Source organism: Myotis davidii, unplaced genomic scaffold (genome assembly GCF_000327345.1).
Source record: "Myotis davidii unplaced genomic scaffold, ASM32734v1 scaffold399, whole genome shotgun sequence".
NCBI lineage: Eukaryota > Metazoa > Chordata > Mammalia > Chiroptera > Vespertilionidae > Myotis > Myotis davidii.
In genome coordinates this window covers 3,300,220-3,309,156 of record NW_006292094.1, presented here as the reverse complement: position 1 = coordinate 3,309,156, position 8,937 = coordinate 3,300,220, and the positions used below count along the sequence as shown (strand labels likewise).

The window sequence follows — 8,937 nt, the reverse complement described above, 5'->3', positions numbered from 1 at the left end:
ACATCTCTCTTTTAAAGTGCTCTGCACGTCATTATTTAATTGTGATTTTTTAAACATAAGGCTGCATGAAGGTGCTTGGGGGAGGGACCTCCTTCTCTTTGAACAGAGTAGGCTTCTTAAATCACGAGGGGTGAGGGTCCCAGATTTAACAAGTGCAAACGCAGGACGGCCGGTTACATTTAAGTTTTCAACAGACACCGAACAGCCTCCTGACGTGTGTCTTGTACAATAGTTACAGCGCCTGGCAGCTCCGAGGGCCCCACGGTAAGAGGATCTGGCCATGGACCTGGAAGGGTGAGCCTCGGGGCACCCACACAGGAGAAGTTTAAGGAAAGAAGATAAAGAGTTAGAGGAGCTGATGTTTGTAAGGGCAGCTTCTGGAAGATGTCAACCTACAGTGAAGTCAGCGATTCCCGAACTTGTCCCGCCCAAGGAACCCTTATTAGATCCTTCAGGATGACCCCTTGGCAAGGTGTATACTGTCTAATGACCGTGGTGTACACCTGCAGCTAATAGCCCGTGTGTGTCAACTGAAAGAGAAAAACAAACAACAGTGCAAAGCAAAGAGTCCCAGAGGCGGGAAAACAACAAGAGGTAAGCCCTCCACGGCCTGCCAGCCCTCTGAGCAGCGCCCAGTTCCATGGGCTCATCCGCACGCGATCAGGGCGTCCGGTTGGCATGAGTCAACGCTCATGGCAAAGCCGTTGTTGACAGTCACCGGCGTTGCTATGGCTCCAGCCGGAAACAACTTGAAGCAGCCTGTGTGGACACGTGTGGGTGTACAGACCGCCACCCCCCCAATATTCTCCACCACGGACAACAGTTCCAGGACCTTAAAGGACCTGCATGAGAACCTCAACTTCATCCTGGTGACGGGGGCCACGTCAGATAGAGCACGGGGTGCTGTGTTAACACTGTAGCTACAGTCAGCAGCTCCATGTGTTGGCATGATTTCCTCCTTCCTCTGAGCAACAAATCGCTGGAGAAAAGCTTCGCTTCCGCCTCGCTCAGTAGGACTGGCTGATGCCTGTGTCCCCGCCTGGGACGCTCACCAGCAGATGTGATTGCTCAGGTGTGTGATGGGGGAGGGGGGACCGGCTGGTGCTTAAAAAAAACAACTGTGCGGGGTGGAGTCAGAAACTCCGTTCACTGAATAACAGTTATAACCAGGAAATAATTAATTTGATAGAGAAAAATCCAGAGTCAGCATAAATAGCTTTAAACTGCAAAATAACCTGACTCCCAACTTAATTGCTTGTGTAATTAGAGTTAATTGCAGAGTAGAGGTTTTGTTAACATAGTAAAATCCTATTAAAAACAAAAAAAAACAACACCAACCGCAGTGATTAGGAAGCTAGCCGGAGCATTTAAAGTCGTTTGATTTTAGCGGTGGTGACAGGCCAGGGACCTGGGCTTGTGTGTGCCCCGGGCAAGTCCTTGTACCCTGGAGTCCTGCTCCTCTCGGTGGCGACAGCACTTTCTTCTGCAAAGGGCTTGTTGTTGTTTTTTCTGAGAGTTAAATGAAGCCTGGTGGGCAGAGTGCTACGGGGTGCCTGGCGCATCGGAGGGCGGAGGGCGTCTGTAAGTGTGGCCACGACAAAGGTCCCTCCCACTGAGGTGCTCACTCTCTTGTCTGACTTCCCCACCACGGGAGAGACCAGCCCGGCAGAGCCGCCCTCCACACCCCTCCCCTTCCCCACCCCCTCGCTCCTGCTCCACGGGGTGAATGACATCCTGGGGGTGTTCTCATTGTCCTGTTCCGTCTGCCCCTCCGTTCATGGGGAGCCCTTCCGTTGTGTGTTTCGTGGGCTGTTCCCAGGAGACTGGGTGCCAGCAACAGAGCGCACAGGGCCAGGAGCCGGGGAGCTCAGTGCCGACCTAAAGAGCTGGACAAGGAGGCTGAGACAGACCCCCAAGTCCGAGCATGCGCCCCAGCAGCACGGTGTGGTGGAGGCTTTGTTGTTGCTTTAATTGTGGTAAAATATGTCTATAACGTAAAATTCATTCAGTGCCAGTAAGTACATTCACACTGCTATACACCCAATCCCCAGGGAAATCAGAGCCCCTGTACACTGCTGGTGGGAATGTAACGGACTCTATGCTCACTGATCAACCGCTCTCCATCCCCGCCCAGGCCGGCACCACCCGCCCTCCTCTGTCTCTGCGACCTGGGCCACTCGTCAGTGGAGTCCAAGGAGGTAGAACCGTACGGTCTTTGTTGCTTGCGACTGGCTTACCTCACTCAGCCTGATGTCTCAGGGTTCGTCCATGTTGCAGCAAGTGTCAGAGTTTCTTGCTTTTAATGCTGAATAATATCCCCTGTAGGGCAAACCGTCTTGTTTATCCATCCATCTGTCAATGGGCCCTTGGGTTGCATCCACCTTTTGACTCATGTGAATGTTACCATGAACCTGGGTGTGCAAACATCTCTGAGTCCCTTCTTAATGATGCTCTTTTACTTTCACATTTTAGCTTGGAGGAAAGTTTGAGTTTGGCACATTTTAAAAAATATATTTTTATTGACTTCAGAAAGGAAGGGAGAGGGAGAGAGATAGAAAATCCATGATGAGAGATGCTACCCACTGAGGATCAAACTTGCAACCCGGGCATGTGCCCTGACTGGGAATCGAACTGCAACCTCCTGGTGCATAGGTCGATGCTCAACCACTGAGCCACACTGGTGGGGCTGTTCTTAATTCTTTTATACACATATTAGAGGCCTGTACATGACATTCGTGCACTCGGGGGGTGGGGAGGGGTGTCCCTCAGCCTGGCCTGTACCCTCTCGCAGTCCGGGTCCCCTCGCTCCTTACCACCCGCCTGCTCACTGCTCCTTACCGCTCAGCTCGCTTCTCCTTAGTGCTGCCATGGAGGCGGAGGCCGGAGAGGCTCCCGCCACTGCCCTGCACTCACCAGCTGTGAGCCCGGCTTCTGGCTGAGCAGTACTCCCCCTGGGGGAGCGCACTAACCATCAGGGGGCAGCTCCTGCATTGAGCGTCTGCCCTCTGGTGGGTAGTGCACATCATAGTGACCGGTTGTTCTGGTCACTCTGCCATAACGGTCGCTTAGGCTTTTATTATATAGATATATATACCCAGAACTGGAATTGCTGGATCATATGGTGGTTCCATTTTTAATTATTTGAGGAATCGCCACACTATTTCCCCAACACCTGCACCATTCTACTTTCCCGTCACCAGTGCACAAGGGTCCCAGTCTCTCCGCGTTCTGGCATGGAAGCATCTGAGTGTTCTGAAAGCCCACGGAACAGGGAGGGGAGAAGGCAAGGGTATCGCAATGATTAATTTCTGAACTCAGTCAAGTGTCTAAACTGCTCATAGGGGTGACTGGGCAGGTGAACTGGGATGAAAGCTCTTTGAAAGAAGGGTTATATTTTATGTGTCTTTGTATTGCCGGGCTCTCAGTGAATATTGAGTGACTGACCTGAGTGGACAGGAGTGTTTGTGCGTTAGGCCATGGAGAAAAGTGTGGTCCGTTTTCTCAGCCTTTGGAGGGAATGTCATTCTGTGGACAGGCAGCGTCCAGGGAGGCTCCTCCTACTGAGTCCTGTGGGGCTCATCCTCGTAACTGGCAGAGGGCCAGGCCAATGGCGGCCCATCCACAGATGGTGCTGGAGTGAATACACCATCTGCAAGAACAAACAGGGCCAGTGGGACCGTGGAAGCTGCCCCCAACCTGTCTTTGCATGCCTACCGACTTCTTACTGTTTTCTGGACATGGTGGTTGATGCATTGTAGGGACTCTGGATGTTAGTTGTTGTTGTTGTTGTTGTTTTTAATGTGGGGTTGCTCATTGAGCGTTGCTTGTCACTGCAGCAAAACCTAGCCCATTCTTGCTAACACAAAGCCCATCACTGAGCTGGCCTGTGGTTACAGCACTTGCAGGTCGCTCTGGCTCTGCCAAGGTTGATGCTAATCCGGGGCTTTGTCCATGGTCCTAGGATGTGGCCCCTCCTTAGGACCTGGTATTTCCTTCTAAGACTCGTCCTTTCTGGGGGTCTCCACTTTATGGGGGTGCTCATGAGGTCTTTCCATCTGACGGGACCAGAAGTCAAGCTCCTCTCTGCTCGGCCTGTGGACTCTGGCCTGTGTGTGTGTGTCCAGTCTGTCCTTGGCCAGGGAGACGCCCAGCAGACCCTCCTCATCCCCTCCCCTCCCTCCGGTACCCTGGCCTGCAAACCCCAGTCCCATCTGTAGCTGAAAGCTGGTCACTATCCCCGCCGTTCAGGGAGGTTGTCTTGCTACTACCATGGACAGTGCCCCAAAGGGGGACCCCAGGCAGAACACCAACCAGGCTGACTTCGCACGGTTTTCTTTTCTCAAGGGCCAGGGGCTGCCCGCTGTCCAGAGCCTGAAAACGGCCGCTGCGTGCGCTTTGTACAGCGCGTGGCTGTGCGTGGCTGTGCGTGGCAGGAGCCCAGGACCAGTTCCTCCACCCACGGAAATGGGAGGCTCCTCCCTCCTCTTCTGGGTCTCACATCGTCAGTGCTGTGTACCAGTAGAGCCGGGTTTCCTCCTTTAGGGCCCAAGATGGGCTTATACCTCCTGTCCCCTTAGTCAGTCACCGGCATGTCACTGTCCTGGCTAAACAAACGTAATCGGAAGTGGCTTCCCTCCTGGGTGACAGCTTTCACAAGCCACCGTGCATTTCACCAGGTCCCAGTCCCTGCCTCAGCGATCGGTTTACACCAGGTGGTGGGCACCCTGTCAGCCCGCATCCCGACAAGAAATATGATGCAGGACAGACTCCCCTAAACTCCCCCGAGGTAAACTGTAGTGTGAAAACTAAATCTTAGGTTTTTTTATAAGCTCCTGGGATTTGGAGGGTTGCTTGTCACTGCAGCAATACCCAACCTATTCTTACTAATGAAAAGTCCCATCATGTCTGCTTCCCGAATTGCTCTCTTCTTCTTCTCCGCCCCGACTTGACCCTCACTGTCTCCCCTCTCCCTCCCATCTTCAGGAGGTCCCTCGTGGCTGCTCTTAAATAAAAATCGGGCCCTATTACTCCTTCTAATTACACATCTGGGGCACCTCCCCACTGCCCTGAAAACTACATGTTTGCCCTGGAATTCAAGCCTCACCATGATCGGGCTGCAACGTGTCATTGCAGCCTTAGGTCCAGCCAACCCACCGTCGTCACACAGTCACAGGAAGCCGTTGTCCCGCCCTCAAACACAGATGCCCTCCGCCTCCCTGGGCTTCGGCGTGCTGTTTCTATTGCTGATCCCACTTCTTTCTCCTCGGCAGAGTCATCCCTCGGGGTGCAGCCTTCCTATTTTATGATATCAGCGGTTACTCCGGGAGCACCAGCTGAACTCAGTCCTCGTGTGTAGTATATTCTGCCTGCACAGTGATTTTTTTTCTAAACGGAATTAGCTGTCAAAGTGTTGGCAGTAGGAACTTTCATGCACACACAGAACCACCCTGGGCCACTTTTTAAAAACCAGAGGATCTGGCTGCCCCAGCTGCTTTCCTGCGTGGCCCCATCAGGGAGAGCCCGGCCCTGGTTCCCTTCTCGGTGGGGCATGGGCTCTGATTTGCAGGTCGTTCCACACGGTTCATTTCGTCCACTCGCAGCCACCTGGCCATCCCCCTGGGAGTGGCAACTCCTGAAATACAGTGACCTGTTTACGTCCCTGTCTCTTCACTAGATTGTTGTCCTGGAGGCAAAACTGTCTTTGATTCATGCCCAGATCCCTTCTATCTATTACAGTCAGAGCACTTAGTAGGCACACACGCACACATGCACGCACGCACACACGTATGCAGGCACGCACACACACGCACACACAAGGGTGATCACTGTCTTCCTGTCCTGCAGTCTCCAAAACTGGGTCCCTGCCTATCATTTGAACATGTCGACAGCCCCTGTTAAGCCTGTGATGAAGGAATACGGGAGGAAGCCATGTGGACGCCGAACCAGGAACGTTGGAGAGGACCAGGGCACGCCATCTGAGCCCTGCTTTCCCCGTAGCCACGGGATCCGGGCTCAGCGGCTCAGCCTAGCGGCAGAATGTCCCCGCATCTCTCTGTGTGTCCGTCTTTGTCCCTTTTTCTCTCTTACACACCCAGCCCCCGCCTCCCTGTGTGCGCCCACACACATCTGCCCCTCTCTCGGATTCCCCGATCAGCCGTCACCTGACTGGGTGTGCCATCCAAGGCTGTCTGCACGTGGAGAAGGAAGGCGAAAGACAGTGTATGAGCCTAGCTAGTTTTTCATCTTTTTTTTGGCGCATAAAGGAGATAAAAAACTAAACAACCTTCACGCGCCTGAACACGGAGCCTAGACAGCGCGGGGAGGCCGTGGGGCTGTTCCACACCCGGGTGGCAGGACCCAGCCCACCGACCCGATGCCAGGCTGTGGGTCCCCCTTGGCTCTTACTCCCGTTTGCTGCAATTAAGGCCAGACGTTTTTTTAATTACCCACTTTGCCGTCTGGACTCGAAGCAGTGGAGAAGAGGGAGACAGCAGTTGTTTTTGTGTTTTCTTAAATCTCAGGATCTATTTTTATCTTCCTCCGGAGCCTTTCCCATTCCCTCGGGGCGATGTGTGAAGTGTTACATAATGAAACCATCACATGTGCGATGGCGTTTCCCTCCTCTGCCTGGGTGGGAGGGGAGGATTGGGGGCAGGGAACGAGACTTTCACAAATGAGACAGATGAAGTGTGACCTTCCATTGCCCAAATGGTGCTAATACACTGGAGAGGCGTCTACAAGGACCAGATAACGGCGGCCTGCAGGTCGCAAAGGCCTACTTGGTTTCCCACCTTTTTTCTTGAAATAAAAAATACTAACATAACACTGACCTTCTTGACCATTTTTCAGGGTCCAGTTTGGTGGCATTGAGCACGTCCACCATGTTGTGCAGCCGTCACACCATCACCTCCAGAACATTCTCTTCTGCCCAAACCGAGACTCTGCCCCAAGAAACACTCCCTCCCCCCTCCCCTGCCGCCCTAGTCCTGTCTCTGCACATCTGACTGCGCTGGGGACCTCGTGCAAGCGGAATCGCACAGTATTTGTCTTTTTGTGACCAGCTTGCTTCACTCGAAGTTCATCCACGTTGTGGCGTGTGTCGGATGTCCTTCCTTTTGAAGAAGGAATAAAATGCATACGTATTCCGTGTGTACGAGACACATTTGCTGACCCGCTCACCTGTGGCCGGACACCTGGGGTGCTTCCCGTGTTCCAGCGGATGTGAATAACACTGTTAGGTGTAGACGTGCAAATATCTCTAGGAGTCCCTGCTTCCAGTTCTTGGGGGGTGTGCCCAGGGGGGAAGGCAGATCATGCGGTCATTCTCCCTTTAACTCTCTGAGGCGCCTCCATGCGCATCAGCAGCACCCAGGGGCCCAGCGGCTCCACGTCCTCATCAGCTCAGCTCTCGGCTTTGTTTTGTTTTGTTTTGTGTTGTTTTGTTTTGTTTTTGATGGTAGCTCCCCTGCTGAGTATGACGTGGTAGGTAGCTCATTGTGGTTTTGGTTTGCATTTCCCTAATGATCATGATATTGAGCATAGTTTTGCGTGTTTATTAGCCACATGTATATCTTCTCTGCGGAGTGTCTTCAAATCTTCTGTCAAAGGCACTTTAATATATTTTTTTTTATTGACTTTAGAGACAGAAGAAGGGAGAGGGAGAGAAAGAGAGAGAAACATTGCTGTGAGAGAGAACCATTGATCGGCTGCCTCCTGCACGCCCCCTACTGGGAATCAAGCTGCAATGGGGCATGTGCCCTGAAGGGGAATCGAACCGGTGACATTTTTGTGCATGGATGACCCTCAACCACTGGGCCACATCGGCCAAGGCTCAAAGGCATTTCTTGTTTAATAGGTCTCTGCTCTAGGGTAGGGCAGTCAGAGGAGAAAGGGACCGAGGTGTGCTGGGCACTCCACTCTGCGTGCCAGCTCCCACCCCGGCTCCGGGAGTTCCAAGATCAGCTCATCAGCGGGGCAGGGAGGTCCCGGGAGGGGGGGGCGGGGGTAGCTCCAGACAAGGAGCCTCGTCAAGGTGGGTGGCAGGTGGCAATTCAGAGGGGACCCCAGGGAGCAGCTTGCAAGAGGCCCGTGGAACGTAGACTGGACTCTAAAGCCACGGATCTCCCTGTTCTTCTGCTTCATGTGTCAGCGAAGTGACGCTTTAGGGTTCCTGACACTACTTTCCTCTAACATGTCCTCCCTCCTTACAAGCCTGTGTTCCCGGATGCCCACGTTCGGGTGGTGGGAAGAGGCTGGAGGGCCGTGTCTTTGTCCCGTGGTCCCTGGAGGGCTGGGTGTGATGGTCACTCCGCTCCTCCTCCTGTGACTGGCAGCAGCTGGGGCGGGAACGGACCGGGCTTTCGCGTTCCTGTGGGAATTGGCAGAGGGCACAGGGCGAGCGAGGCAGGGTGTGGGAGAGGGCAGGCCCAGCGCCCTGGGAGAGGTCGCCTCATTCCTCAGCTCTGCCCTGGTCTCCGGTTCCTCTCCCCGGAGCTGTCCACGGCCTGCTGTGCTTGCCGGGGGCCATGGGTCAGACACTGCACAGGGTCCGCAGGGCAGGGCAAGGTGCCCACAGGAGGGAGGGGTCCAATGTGTGTGCTTGCTTTCCCTGCACCATGGCCCGACTCATTGGCACTCAGCAACAAGCCCCAAGGCAGCTTAGCTTCCTTCTCGGCTCATTAGCTTTTCAGCACGGCCTTTTCTGTAAACCCAACGTGGTTTTAACCATTTGTTTTTTTTAATGGTGTCTTCGGTTGTATTCTTCCCATCCAGGCTCCCTTCATTTGCATATTAAACTCATCAGGCTATTTTTAACTTGCACCAGATAATGTGTTTGCCCCAATTTTTCTTGAAACCTGTGGCCCTTTTTTCTCAACAGTCTCTCTCTCTCTCTCTCTCTCTCTCTCTCTCTCTCTCTCTCTCTCTCTGTCTCTCTCT

General features: G+C 53.5%; 1 long non-coding RNA gene across 1 annotated transcript in view; it reads right to left on the bottom strand.

Moving 5' to 3' along the window:
- Positions 1-5,619: 5,619 nt before the first annotated feature.
- Positions 5,620-8,937, bottom strand: part of LOC107183364 — a 10,936-nt gene continuing 7,618 nt past the window's right edge. Inside the window, exon 3 of the long non-coding RNA XR_001514149.1 lies at positions 5,620-5,632. This is a non-coding gene — a long non-coding RNA (uncharacterized LOC107183364). The remainder of the gene's footprint in view (positions 5,633-8,937) is intronic.